Source organism: Urocitellus parryii, chromosome 9, assembly GCF_045843805.1.
Source record: "Urocitellus parryii isolate mUroPar1 chromosome 9, mUroPar1.hap1, whole genome shotgun sequence".
NCBI classification, from domain to species: Eukaryota; Metazoa; Chordata; class Mammalia; order Rodentia; family Sciuridae; genus Urocitellus; species Urocitellus parryii.
This window is the reverse complement of record NC_135539.1, coordinates 3,130,979-3,146,329: the sequence shown is the minus strand read 5'-3', so window position 1 is coordinate 3,146,329 and position 15,351 is coordinate 3,130,979.

Here is a 15,351-nt window from a genome sequence, read left to right as displayed (position 1 = left end):
GCGGCGTCGAGTGTCCTAAAGCCAAACTTGGCACAGGGTGACAGACACAGGCAGGAAGGACAGCCGGACCCAGGTCGTTGGCACTGCCGCGCAGCAGTCCACACGGCCCAGCAGGGTACACCCGACCAACCGCCTGCCAGCCCTCAGTCCCTCCAGGAGCACTGTGACGGGGGCGAGGCTGGGAGCACGGCCCTGGCTCATGGTGACGTCAGGGGAAGCCCGTCAGCTCCCAGGACGACCCGCGCAGGCATGGCCTGTCCCTCTTCATGACCCCCTTTTCAGCTGTCCCAGAAAGTTCTTCCAAAGTCCTCTTCCTCTATCACTCAGGGAGTCTCCCCCACTCTAGGAGGGCTGGGACTCATTTTTATAAGCGATTTCTTCCAGAACATTCTCCAGGGGTGGTCACTGCTGCGAGAGGAAACATATCTCCTAAGCAGCTGAGCTGCCCTGGGCCTCACCTACAGGACTCCCTGCCCAGCCTTCCTGGCCCCTGTGGGAGTCAGGGCTCCCGTCCATGGGGGGTGGCTGTCACTCTGGACTCGGGGTGAAGCCGCACATTGGGGTGGGAACGTGGGGCGGGGCCAGGGGTCTGCCCTCGTGGCTGAAGGGCCAGTATCACTTCCAGGGCATGACCTCCTGTCCTCACTTCCTCCCGCTGGGCTCCTTCTGCTGGGTCCTGCCACAGGCTAGGGACATCCCAGAACAGGGCACCTCCGAGGTTTCTCCTGACTCAGTTTTAGTGTTTCGGAAAGCCAAGCCTTGGACTTTGGGTTTCTTGAACGAAGACTCCCTTCTGATGGATACTGCCCACTCAGTACCTCCCAGCACCTTCTCAGGACATCAGCGATGAAAGACCACCGAAGGCAGCCTTTTTTTTTTTTTTTTCCTCAAAGTGTGGTCGCTGCCTTGTCTGCTCCAGGATCCGCCTGGAGAGCCCGTTAGCGAGGCCGCTCTCCGGGTGCCTCTGCAGAGCTGTGGAATCTGGGAAGCTGGGGTCCACGGGAGGTGCATGCAGCCGGCCACGGGAGACCAGAGCCTGGAGGTCCTCTGTGTGAGGGGTCAGCCACCCACACACACACACACACACACACACACACACACACACAGAGGCACGCACGCAGGCACGCGGCATGCTTTCCCCAACGAGCCACACCTGCGCTTCATCCGTGGGGTCCTGTGGTTTAATTGGTCTGGGCGGGCCTGGGCAGCCTGAGTCTGTGGGGATGTTGAGACCCAAGAAGGTAAAGCCATCTGCCCACCCAGTTAGCTGAAAAACTTGGGATTGGAACTCAGGCCTGAAGGGTTCCCAAGTTTATGCTTTTTACAATTTAATTCTGAATTTTAATGGACAGGTAGTCATCGTCGTCTGTACCTATGGAGCACCATGGGAGGTCTTGATCCCTGTGCTCCTGGGGAGTGAGCTCCCTCACACACCCATCGCCTCACGTCTGGGCCCTGCCTTTTTGGTGAGGCCCATTTAACACTCACTCTTCTTGCAATCTGGGAACACACCGTACAAGGCTCTTCACGATGGCACGGTGCCGTCTGTAGATCTCCTAACTGGTTTCTCTGTGCACTTGATGCTTGTTTGATTTCCACGTAGGGGACCACGCAACACCTGTCTTTCTGTGCCTGGCTTATTTCACTTAACATCGGAGTGAAATATCTGCAAATCGTCTATCAAGCAAGGAGCTCATCCCCAAAAAGGACAAGCAACTCAAAGTAGTCAACAACCAGGAGGTAACCCACTCTGCTAAAAACAAGCCGCAGGACCTAAGTCGACGTTTCTTTTAACATGCAAAAGTCCAACAGATGTGCAAGAAATGCTCACTACCATTAATCATCAGGATGATTTTAAAAGTGTAAAGAGATGTCTCATTTTTAGAATCACCTCACTTTTTACAGTGGCCACATCAAAAAGTAATAAACAGAAGACAAGGGCAGGTGAGGATGTGAAGGAAAGAGGACCCGATGATGCTCCAGGGAATGTAAATTAGCACAACCACTTTGGAGGTTCCTGAAAAAATTTTAAATGGAATTACTATATGATTTTGCTTTCCCACTTCTAAATATATAACTAAAGAAATTGAAATCCACATATCAAAGAGAAATCTTTGTATTCATTGCAGCAATTACTCACAGTAACTGAAAGGTGGCAGCAGCCCAGTGTTCCTGAGTGGCTGAATGATAAGGAGGAGTGGTAGGTAGGCACAGTGGAGTACTATTCAGCCTTTAAAAAGATTCAGATTATTCACTTGCCACAACTTGGGTGAATCCAAAGCCTTTCTGCTTCCCCATAAACCCAATCTGAGGCCATAAGGTCCTGTCTAATCCGCAAGAGAACCCACAGGTGGGGGACGCTAAATGTTTTAATCAGCTTTTTCACTGCTGCCACTAAAAGACTTGCCTGTAGAGGAGGCAATGTTTATTCAGGGCTCACAGTTACAGAGGTCTTCCTCTACAGACAGCTCAAGGTGAATCTGAACATCCTGGCAGGAAACTGTGGCAGAGGGAAGCAGCTCACAGGAGGACCAGAAAGCACAGAGAGACTAGATATAAACATACACCCCAAAGCCACGCCCCAATGACCCGCCTCCTCCAGCCACACCCCACCTGCCTCCAGCCTCCACTCAGTGAATCCCATCAGGGGCTCAATTTGGTGATTGGGTTAAGGCTCTGGAAACCCAATCATTTCTCCTCTGAACCTTCTCCCATGGTCTCACCCATGAGCTTTTGGGGACACCTGCTCTCTAAACCGTGACACTAAAGTCCTGAAGGTGGACAGGCTCAGCCTGCTGCCATCACCATCACCTCTACTCAGGCCGACCCCTAGGGGAGGTTTCCCATACACGGTCATCACTGTGCAAATGCTCTCTGCCTGGGGTCAGAAGCCTAGCTGTGACCTACTGGGCTTCACGTGGAGACAGGCCTGATTCCACCAGCCCCCAGAGCCTCTCTTTTCCCACCTCTGTTTCACGTTGTGTCTGTTCCTACAGAATTCCTTCCCAGCTTCCGAGTGGCTCCCTCCACTGACTGGGGCAGTAGCCTTCTGGACCCTCTACGGCTTCCAGTTCGCAAGCCCAGCTCAGCCCGGGGCTTCTTTCTTGCAAGGACAAGAACAACCTAGCAACCACCCAGCACGGGCCAGGGAAGGGTTCTGCCAGATCCTGCTGGGACCCAGCAGGAGGCCCCGACTGGAGGGCTGGGATCCGTGTCCTGTTGCTTTCCACCCTCCTTGTCCAGAGGGTATGGCTAAGACAGGGACATGTCCCCGAGCAGCTAGAGACCACAGGTGTTTGCATGCATAGTCCTTGACCTTGTGTCTTGACCTTGTGTCCCCGCCCTGGGTCTTGAGGACATCCCAGCTCTGAACTGTGTGCCTGCTGTCTTCCCCAAGCTCTTCCCTTCCGCATCTGCCCGGTGGCACACGGCGAGCTGGTAAAACTGGGGAAGAAACACCCATCACCGAGGCTCCAAAGCATAGTTGAAATTTAATTTTCTCCACATAATCATGACCATAGCCTTTAAGGCACGATTCTCCCCATCTGGGAAGGCGCTGAGCTAATTTTTGAAACCTTGAAGAGACCACCGCCATGGCCCATCTCTTTGTGAGCCGGCTGCCTACTGAGCTCATGACCCACTGACTGGGGCTCGGCTTCTGAAAGCGAGTTCTAACAGCCCGCTTTCATCTCCGCCATGGCGGCCTGTCTCTAATGAATTTTTTATTTGTTTACTCGTTGCTTCTCCGGGATATAAAAGTAACACTCATCTTTTTAATATTAAAAATAAAGCTTTAAATCAAGGCCGGATGCCATGCCAAACCGTTTAAGTGCACTGCACCCGGGAGCCCGTCGCCGGTGGAGGGATCGCGCTCTGAGACGGGGAAGGTGGCCTGTGGGGCGAGGGCCGTGGCCACGGGCATGTTCTTCTTCCTCCTCTGTTTAATCTGCGGGGAGCCTGGAGGCAAACTATTCAGGGCGAACTGCGCACGGTATACGTCCTGTGGGTTCCAGAGACACGTCCACCAGCGGCTGCACCCACTCCTCTAGAGGGGCAGGTCTGGGGACCTCACAGCACCCTCCTCTCCGCCCTGTAAGCCCAGGCTGCTGGCTCCTGGGGATGCAGAGGGGACAGGGTCGGGCGCAGAAGCCTGGAGTGTCCTGTGCACATGTGGGGGGTGGGGAGAGACTGCACCTGGGGCTGCACAGAGGGCTGGGGTGTGTCCACTGAACCTCTGGGGGTGGTCACCTGTGCTGCCCTCAGGAACAGGGAAAGATGAGCTCCGGCTGACTGCACGCAGCTGGAGAGGAGTGGACTATGGCTGCAGCCACAGGAAGCTCAGCAGTCGATTCAAACCTGGTGGGACTGGTGGGGACCACAGGAGGGGCTGTGAGGGGCACCAGGAACATGTCACATCTCGATTCAGGTGATGGTTCCAGTGGTGTGAACCCAGGTTAGAACCCGGCAGATTGTACACTTTCTTTGCAGTGACTCATCTTAAATCCCCAATGGGCATGCATTCTCTCTCTCTCTCTCTCTCTCTCTCTCCTCTTTCTATTTCCCAACATTACGACGGCTGCGATTTTTTTACCATATCCCCCCAGGCCCTGAAAGCCAAGATCTACCACTAATGCAAAAACCACACCTGTTATCGTGTGGATTAAAAGACAGTTGTTGGGCTGTGGATGCCCCCATGCCTCACGTACATCTCTGGTCTATTTAATTTCTGAGGAGTTGTACCCTAATCCAGTTCTTGAAAGTTTCCCCAACAGCGGCCTGGCTTCCTGGAATTGGCCATGGCAGGCTTTTTATAGATCTGACCACCCCACCCCCACCCACGCACAGACGTTTGCTTTTTAAGCATTTCACAAAGTGGCTTGCTAAGTGTGGCATCTTGGAGCGATTGTTCGCTCTGTTGGAGATGAATGTTTATATATAAATAATAACGTACGGAGCTGGCACGGGTGTTTACCAGGACCTGTTCGAATGGCATATGCCCAGTACAGCTGAGCTCCAACATGCAGACACCCAGGTTCAAGGCAGCTATTTCTAGAGTCTGGTAAGTCAGGTAGTAAATCCTGGCTCTCCTGAGACCTCCCTGGGTAACTTGGGGGAAGTCACCTGACACTCATGAACCTAAACTTCCTCCTGTGATAAAATGGGGCAAATGACAGAGCGGCCAGTTTGGGTTGAGAATTCAATAGTGCACCCCATTAAGGGGCTCACGATGCTGCCTAGCTGCTGGAACAGGACGACCCAGCCCTGCCTTACACCCCACCGATGGGCCAAGCGAAACCTGGAGACACACAGGTGCATTGGGCTGCTTTCGGAATCCATGCCGTCAGCGTGTTCTGCAATAGCACCTCCTAAGGTGGTGTGACATCACAGGTGGTGTGACATCACGGGTGACACCTCCTAGGGTGGTGTGACATCACGGGTGACACCTCCTAAGGTGGTGTGACATCACGGGTGACTAGAAAATCCAACAAGTCCCCCTTGGCACCTCTGCGTATTGTGATGGAACTCAGCCCCCGGACCACAGGAGGGTCCCGAGGTAGAGCACCGGGCTAGGAGGCCCCGTGGGGAAACCCAATCTTTCTGACACTTAGATTCCCACTTCCTTCCATTTCACCTCTTCCTTTTATTCCAGGACAGGGGATGGCTGGACTCCTCATGGTTGTTTGCATGCAAGAGTGGTGGCCCGGCAGGGCAAACCCCAGCTCCCCGCTGCCCATCACTATGGGCCAGCCCCGGTGGCCACTGATAGGCAGGTGAGCAGGAGACACGGGAAATCCTGTAACACTATGCAAATGTCCGGTGGGAGCCCCTCACCCATTTCCTAAAGTGCCTGATGCTTTCACTAACACCCTGTGGGTGGTGGGTGGCTACGGAGGCCCCTCCCTCGAGCTTCAAATCCTGCTTCTCTCACAGTGACCCTGGAGGACCTTGGGAGACGGTGTCCCCTTCACAACCCTCGTTTCCTCATATGACAGAACGGGACATACAAAGACAGGTGATTCCCAGGCTGTGGCAGCAACGAAATGACACCGCAAACAAGTCCTTGGCTGAGCTCCACCCTCACCTGAGCTCAGTGAAACCTGCTGTTGCTCTCAGGATTCTGTTGTCCTTTTCTACAGCCTGATCACTTTGGGCAGGGAAAGGGGTGGGGACTCCAGGGGGAGAAGACAGACAGACGTCTTGACATCCAGGTGGAAGAGCTTTGAGTTCCGGGGCTCAGTGAACACGTGGGCTTTCTTCTCTGACTCTCTGGCACGGCTGTCCACCGGGACCCTGTTCCTCCACTGACAAATTTCCAAACGTAATAGGGGAAAAAATGAGAAAATAAAAATCACTGTACAGTTGCTGAAAACTATTCCTAGAAAAAATAAGACATTGTTGAAACCCTGAAGGCATTTGAAAGCCAATAGAACGTCTCTATTTGAGGACCAGATTATCCGACAGGTGCTGCGGCTGGTTGGGGAGCCCGGGGACCGGGACAACACCATGACTTGAAGAGCCAAGTCCCTGTCCATGGCTCAGGTGGACCACTCTTAAAATCCAGGTTATGGACTGGCCTGAGCCTCTTTCCTGGTTGAAAACCCAAACACCAGACCCTAATGCCCGATTCCCAGCTGAATGAGGAGGGAATTTATGGGACCTCACCATGTCTGAGGTACCCCGTGACTCTCTCTGACTCAGTTTCCTTATCTGAGAATAGGAACAGTACAGGCTGGGCACCCCTCATCTGTAAATTCAAAATTCAAAATGCTCCAAAATCCTAAACAGTTTGAGGGCCGGTGGGATACCACAATGGAAAATTCCATACCTTAAAGTGGTTTCATGCACAAAATTATTTAAAGAGTTCATGTAAAATTGCCTCCAGGTTTTCTATATAACTTCTATGAGAAAACATCAATGAATTTTGTGTTTAGACTTGGGTCCCATCCCCAAGATACCTCATTTGGCCCGTGAAATCATGCCCAGATCAGAAAGCATTTGAAATCCAAATCTGAAGTCTGGTCCCAAGCATTTCAGATGAGGGATAATTATATCTATCCCGTAAGGTTGTTCTGAGAAAAAAAAATGAGGCCCTGTGTAATAAAAATTGTGTGTTGCCCGATACAGACTGTCTAGCGGGCACTAGCATCATCGATTTCAGAAGGGAGAAGAAATCTTAAGACAGCCCGCACAGTAAGGAACCTATTTCTTAAAAACCATTTTGATAAGACTCTATTAGGGGTAGAGACAATATGTAGAATGAACTGCACAGATTTGATGAGCTATTCCAAAGTACAGAGAGAGAGAGAGAGAGAGAGAGAGAGAGAGAGAGAGAGGAAATTTCTTCCTCCTTCTACAAAGGCTTTAATCCCAACATGACCTCTGCCCATAAAAGACCATTGCTTTGGGGACAAGGACCTCCACACATGAATTTCAGGCACACTCAGATATTCACTACGCAGCACAGACTATTTATACCAGTTTTGGTCATACTAATCCAGAACTAGAACTATCCCATCAACAGTGAATGAAATTCTACAAACAATGGAATACTTCTTGGAAATTAAACACAAACAGTTGGCACCCAAACATGGATGATTCTCAAAATCCTGTTAAGAAGCTAGACACAGAAGAAGACATCCTGTGTGATTGCATTTTTATGAGGTTTTAAATTAAGTAAGGAGAATCTACCACGATAGACAACCAGGTAGTGATATTGGGGATGTGGGTGGTAGGAATTGGCCAGGGAGGTCACTGAAGGGCCTTTCTAGCAGGGTGGACATATTTTATGTCTTTATAGATATGTGAGTTTGTCAGATCCATATGATCACACATCGTGCTTCTCTGGATGTAGATAATACCTCAGAAATTACTTTGTCAAGCCTTTAAGAGGCATTTGGGGGATGCACAGGTCTTCAACACCCAGAAGAATCAAAACGAATTTTCTGCTCCTTGGTTCACCTCACAGACCTCTTCTTCGCAGCTGAAGATCTGACAATACAGTCAACCAGGGGGTCAGAGTGTCATCCCAGGGTGGGATCAGGGGCCTGAGGTGGGGAGAGTCCCTTTTGGAATCCAAGCAAGTTGTTCTGTGAGACGCTGGGGGATCAGGGTGGAAGCTTGCTCACCCACGGGGTGCTCTTGCTGGGAAATGACAAAGAAGCTCAATTTGCAGCCAAGTTCACCAAGGGGCTCACGACAATTCACACACCTGGTTGATTATAAACACCCCTGTGTCATCAAATGGCCTATGACAAATCCTTATTGAAAGTTTCTGAGAGTGAGGTGACCCTCAACCTTCACTGAGCAATCACATGGAAATCAACCTACAAAAGCTTCAGAGAATCCTCAATAGACCGAGAGACGGAGGCTCTGAAGTCTGGCCCTCCACCCGTGCCCAGGATGACGACTCGCCGCCATGAGCAAGCTGAGCCTTTTCACCCTCCAGTTAGGAGACCAACTTTCCCAGAGTGACACAACTCATCAAGGAAGAGGACTTCCCCGGAGATTTGTCATGTGAACAAAGCGCCGTGTCTGCTATGCTGACCGACCGCGTGGCACTGAGCCTCCAGGTAGATTAATGAAACGCCTTAGTGGCCCAAAGGAATGTGTTGTGTACACCACCGTCCCCGCCAGACACACGTGTGCACAAACTCAATATAATGGAAGGGTGTAAACGCCCGAAAGGCTTCTCACCGGGCCCAATGCTTGTTGGGTTCTTGGCTACATGAGTTTTACCAGGACGGTGGGAAGGGACTCCTTCCCTCTGAAGTCCCACGTTTCTGCCTGTGATGGCACCATGTCAGTCCCAGGTCTCTGGGTCCATGACTCCTGAGGTGTCTGGCGGGAGGGTGGGTGTCCGCTTTGTGTTTTAGTTTTAGCTAGAAATGAGTCTGTCTCCTGTCCTCACAGACCCCCAGAGAAACACAGAAAGTGGACGTCCCCCATGACATCCTGGTGCCCACCAACCCCGGCCCAGCCTCCAGGGCAATTCTCATGACCAGAGTTTACAAACCTGTGGAGGCCAGCACAGGGCACGGCTCCGCCTGCCCTCCCTTCTGTCCCCTCCCCAGGAGAACCCGCTCACGCTGCCCGCCCAGTGTGACATTGTCCTCAGCAGTCATCCTGTGTCCTGCACTTGCGGCACACAGGACCAAGACCTCGGAGACAGTGCAGGGCAGGCGGGAGCCAGGCTCCAGGCTTCTCCTGGTGACTTCCAGATCGCGTGACTTGGGGCAAGCTGACGGATCCTCACCAGATGGGTCTAGGTTTTCCTTCCTGAATGAGGGCTGTTTGAGGGTGGAACAAGTAAATAAATGTTAAGTGCTCAGAACTGCCCGCACACAGGGCCGAGAGTTCCCTGTCCTGCAGCCCTCCTGAAGTGGCACCCGCTTTCCCTACTGAAAAGTCTTAACTGGGCCTCTCCAGAAACCTTCCCCATGGCTGATCTTAGGACTGTCAGCAATGGAGTCTCTACAAAGGAGTCCAACGTAGATAAACTTCCTATTTTCATGTCGCCCTGTTTTACTTGGCCACTGGCTGGGAAGATACCAGCACTCCAGGTGCTGGACAGCCCCTTACTAGGTTTTCACAAACGTATCCAGTATAGTACTTTGTAGAACTGTGCAAACCAGGCCTCTGGCCTTGAGCTGGGCTTCACAGAGATGTCTACATTTTTAAGATAAGTTACAAATGGGCTCCATGGTGACAGCTGGCAGGGGGAGGGAAGAAAGGGGAGAAGAAGTTCTCCCCTTCTCAGGTGCTGTCCTTGAAGGGTTAATTTGCCCAGAACAGTGAAAGAAAAAGCTGTTTTGGGGTAAACTTCTGCAGACTGTGAACTTCTGAGCCCCTCCCCTGACATGATGGGTATAAAACTCTGAAACTCCCTGAACTCGGGGTTCAGGGGATTGACTGATTACAGCAAAAGCTGTGCCCTCTGAACCTGGCTGCAGCCAAATAAAACCGCTCCCTGCTACCTTTGGTGCCCTGCCTCGTCTGTCCCCGCAACACTCTGGCCTCAGCTTCCCCTTGGTCCCGTGACCTGGATGGGCTCCGAAAGCCCCCCGCACTTCTAGCATCGGGGTCATTTGACATCCACCACCCCTCCCCACAAGCCACCACCCCTCCACCCCCATCTCACTCCAGTGTTCCCGGGAGTCGGCTTCTCTGGGTCGGCGTCATCCCACATCCCACAGCCAGCTGCCACCATTTCCCATCACGGGAGGCAGGGTGTGGAGTCCCGGAGCAGGGTGTAGAAGGCCGCAGCCGTGTTCCTTCTCAGCTTTGCTCTTTGACTTGGGAACAGACTCTGCCAGCCTCGGGTGCCCTTTGGAGAAACGGAGGTGATCGTAGCCCTGCTTTGGGGATCCTCCTCGGGGAAGGATGACGTCAGGGGCCCTTTGCCTGCCTGCCATGGCCAGATGGTCAGCGGTCGCAGTGGTCGCCTGAAGGAAGGAAGTATTCACTCACCCAGGACACGATGAAAACCTAGATACCGTAGGAAGGAGTGATGTTTAACGGGCTGGCGGGAAGTGCGGGAAGTGGGGGGTCAGTTGAACTGGCTGGGCATGCCGTCCTGCTGTCACCTTCCTGGTCACGTGATCTGGAACACAGTTCTTCTGAGCTGTTTCCCTGTCTGAAAACTCAGTCCCACAGCACCTGGCTGAGCACCGGGTAAGCTCTGGTGTCCAGTGTGTGGAGGCAAGGACCCTGCAGGAGTCACTGTGGTCAGGGAGGTGCCACGGCCCCAACACAGCCTTCTTCCTGTGGCCGTCGCCATGGTCCAGGGAGTGTCTGCACTTCCATTTCCTGTTAACGGTGAGTCATTCTTGAAAGTGAAATAAGCACTCAAGTCTACCTGCTGGACCTACAAAGGCCAAGATGGTGTTCTGGCCACAGCAAACTTCTGCTGAGAGACACAAACACAGCACTGACCACTTAACTATCCAATAATGTCCACGTGCATTCCAGTGTTGGAATGGCCATTGCAGGTTGAGAGAGTAATAAAAGGAGGTCAGAGATAAGATGATAAAATAGATAGATGGATGGTGGACCGATAAATAGATGGCTCAATGGAAAGAAAGACCTAGATACTCATCATCTGAAAGAGAAAAGTACCCATAGAAAAAAAATAAGAGCCTCACTGTCCAACTTGAAGGCACTTTTGGACTCCACCTTTTTTTAATTCAACTAAGATCACGGCAAAATTAAAGGACAATTTTCCATGTTTGAATCATTCGTCATAAACAAAGATTATGATACTGGATGGGACAATTAACATTTTGTGCTTTAAATTTTCAATGTAAAAACAATGGCTTTCAAATATTAAACATCCATAAAACACCCTTTCTTGGGGGGCATGGGGGTTCCTGGGGATTGAACCCAGGGGCACTGGACCACTGAGCCACATCCTCAGCTCTATTTTGTATTTTCTTTAGAGACAGGGTCTCACCTAGTTGCTTAGAGCCTCACCCTTGCTGAGGCTGGCTTTGAACTTGAGATCCTCCTGCCTCAGACTCCTGAGCTGCTGAGATTTCAGGTGTGAGCAACAGCACCTGGCCAAATACACGGTTTTTATAGCGATTTTTCTTTGGAGTTTATTTTTAGTGTCATGTCCTGTGATTAGAAGTCTATATATGAAATGATTCTTATCTGTTATTGAAATATCTAATCTCATCACAATATATCAGATTGCAATTTCAATAAACAGTGGACTTTTTGTTACAGGAAACCTCTAAAACGTTATCACAGAACAAAATTATTCACTTTTTATCATTACGGTCATGTATTATTTACAAAACACATAAATAATGGAGTGTTATACAAAGCACAGAATAACTTATGATACAGAGCCCCGAGGAACTCCATCTTCTTATTCTCAAAGCCCAAAGGTTAATATCTACCAGGAAATTGGGAACAGGAGTGGCATGAAGTCCTACTTCACCACCTAGCGCTGGCTCTGCAAGGCTGGTTGTCCAGCACTCTGTAAGGTGTGGACACAGGTATTCAGCCAACACACACAGAATCGCCATCTCCTGTAATTAGAAATTGTGCCTCTCGTCTCCCGTGAGCACTGTGTAGTGACACTCGTTCACAGCTTTCCCCGATGACAGCGCCTGCCCTGCCCTCTCCCCCTCTGTCCTGGGAGTGGAATGGAAGCCACAGGTCCCCACCTCCCCTTGCACAGGGACAGATGACCTGCCAACACCTGGCACAGACTGGCCAGTCAGAATCGCTCGCGCTCCCTGTCCAGGGGCTGGACCAGGGGGTGAGCACAAGGTCCAGTCCTCACCTGGGGTTTGGGAGTCGGGTGGAGAGGGGGTCTCCTTCCCCTTTTCCCTTTGCAGACTGCAGAGCCCAGAGGCAGAGCTGGAGGAGCTGTGTCCTGCTCGGGGGAAGGCCTGCTGGGGCGCCTAAGCTCAGGCAGACGGGCAGGCGGAGAAACAAGGAGCCAGCTTGGGGTCATCCATGCCCTGTGCCCCGCCCTCCCTCCCCTGGCCCCAGGAGCCCCTCACTCCTCTTCTAACAGACTCTACAGTCAGGTTCGTGCTGACCAGGCTAATCGCCACCACCCCGAGGGGTTTGAGGGGAAACGACCCGATGCTACAGAGAGAGCAGAGCCTTGGCAAGCTCAAGAGGAGCTCTGCACCCACCAGGGAGACGGTCAACAGGCAACAAGGCTGTGATGTGTCCCGCGTCCCCACTGATGCAAACCCAGGTGGCTGTAGGGAAGCCAGGGCCCATGACCCCACTCTTCTTGGCCGCCGGAGACTGGCTGTGCCTCACCTTGGTGTGGGGCAAGGCTGGGGTGATCACTCCACCATCTGATTCCACTCCCCCTACTTAGGAGTAACAGGGGGCTCAAGAAGGCTTTCCGAGGCTTGAAGGATGAGGACACCACACGGGAGTAGGACATTTCAGATGTGCAAGGTCCCGAGCAGAAGAGGGCGCTGGGAAACGCCCTGTCTGTGTGGCGGTAGGAGCCGTCCTGGGGCTACAGGGGCAAGGCTAGCATAGCAGGACCCTGGCCAGGGTGTGGAGCAGAGGACTGCGTGTGACAGGCTCCTGCGTCTTCCTCTCACTCAGGATGAGCCGGTGATCGAGCTGGGCAAGTCTCCGAACGGCTTCTCTGTGAGCACGCGGCTGCCCAAACCTAACGGAACACAGAGCCGCCCTCCGCGTCCCCGAGTAATGGGCAACGGGAGCCATCTGTGTGTTCCTTCTAGTTCATTTGCTTCGTTGGCAAGTATTAAACCGTGCCATAAAGATCCAGAGGAATTATGGAAATGGGTATTAACATTAGAATCAGAGTACAATTAGGACATTTCACTGCGTAATTGTTTGGCAGGGCCTGGGAGTGGGCAGAGGTTTTCCAGCTCCGTGATTTATTGGTCACAGGCTGCCTCATGCTTCAGCACCTCCAGGGCCAGGAGCATATTCGGGGCGGAGGGGGGGCCGCCCTGAGAAGACAACACGGTTGGACCCGTGGATAGAAACTCCCACCCACCATCCTTGTCTGACACCTGGCCACTGTCCGCACTGCACCAGCCACAGGTACACCTTCCAGGTAACGGGGACACGCCGGGAAGCAGGGAAACCTTTGCGCCACACTCAGCGTCTTCATGGAAAGTGTACCTGCCGTTGTTGGCCCGTCATTAGCAAGTCGACAGTCGGAGGAGGAGACAGCGCCTCCCTAGTGTGGCCCACCCTGCTTTGTAAGTAAGCACCATATTGCAAGGGACACGCAGTTATTACACAACACCCCAATTCGACATGTTCAAAATGAAAACAGGGGCGGGGGTAGGGCATCGGAACGGCATTGCCAAAACCCTCCCTATGTTTTGTTTTTCCTCAAAAAAAAAAAAAAATATGGTAGGACTCTTGAGCGTCACCAAGCTGTTTCCAGGCACTGCTTGGCTCTCACCTACAGCTGCCATTGCTTCTGGGAACTTTTGAGGTGCTGGACCAGAAGCCTCCTGTTAGGCTCCAAAACAGAGGTTCCCCCTGGCTGCAGCAGGACACCCCGTTGGGGGTCCCGTTCTCATTGTCTTGCCAGGCCCGTGTCCCCTCCCAGCTCCTGCAGATGGTGGCGGCTCTCCTCCGCTCACACCTGTACCTTACTTGGAGGATGACCTCGACCTCCAAGTGCATCCACCTCCCAGCACAGAGTTCCTGACACTGTCTGCGACTGAAATGGGAACTCGGTAGGCTTTGGTTCTTCATCAGGGAGACTGTTTTAAAATGGACCACAAAGTGAGTCTTCAGCTGACAGGTGTCATCCACTGGGGTTGGAAGAGTGAAGAGTGTTTGGAGGCAGGAATGTTTGCACTGCGCCTTGGCAGGAAAAGCGAGATCTCAGAGGGAAAATAAAACCACAATACTGTAGGAAGGGGGTAGGAGATCAACCCTTGTGGGCATAGGAAATGGATCTCAAAATACCATTATGCCCCAGAAGAAGAGTGGATGGACACACTAGGAAACAAAATGACAGTAGCATTAACTGAGCACCTACTGTATGTCATGGTACATTTGATTCTTATAAACCCTTTTATGGAGGGGTTCAATGCTTTCACCGCTTTGCAAATGAAAAGAAAATATCAGGCCCCTTTGCCAAAGTCGCTCCACTAGCAACTGGCACAAATGTGACAATCGGGAAGCCCTGGCAGTTTTATTGACCAGGGAATGGCAAGATTAGATGAGGCACAGAGAGGTCATGTGAGACAGAAGATGGCCTCATGGCTCTAAGTCCCACGAGCAAGAACGCAGGCTGAGAAGAGGACAGAAGCCTCTCGGTGCGCGATATCCAAACTGGCACGCATCACTGATAAGCCAAAGACGCTGGCCAAGCTTGTCGGCTCTGCTTCAGTGCTAAAGTCTCGCTGCTTCTACTGGGAAAACTAATAACATAACAAATGAAACTATTGTTCAGTTTCATTAAAAATAAATCTGATAAGATGGGCAGAATTGAATTAACCGATCTCAATAGAGTTCTCGTTATTGGAGCAAACGGAATATTCTCTCTAATAGAATAAGTCCTGCTTCATTTTGGCTGGCCTGAGCACCTCCTTGCTATGGATTTGGTTCCCAGCCTTTGGCTCTGGGACTCCTCACACTAATGTTAGTATTAGCAGGTCAGCGTAATGGATCGGCCTGCTGGATCTGGCCAGGGTACTGGATGGATCAGTGTGACAGATGCAGGGGCCTCCGTTGCCCTTGGCAGCCAAGAGCTGTCCTCCCCTCCAAGGAAGTCAGATTTAGGGCCCTGGAGCTTGCAAGAGAGAAATGGCCCTCGTTCCAGACAGGGTGAGGCTGGGCTGGAGTCCTGGGAAGGGCCGCTCTTGGAGTCAGGGAGGG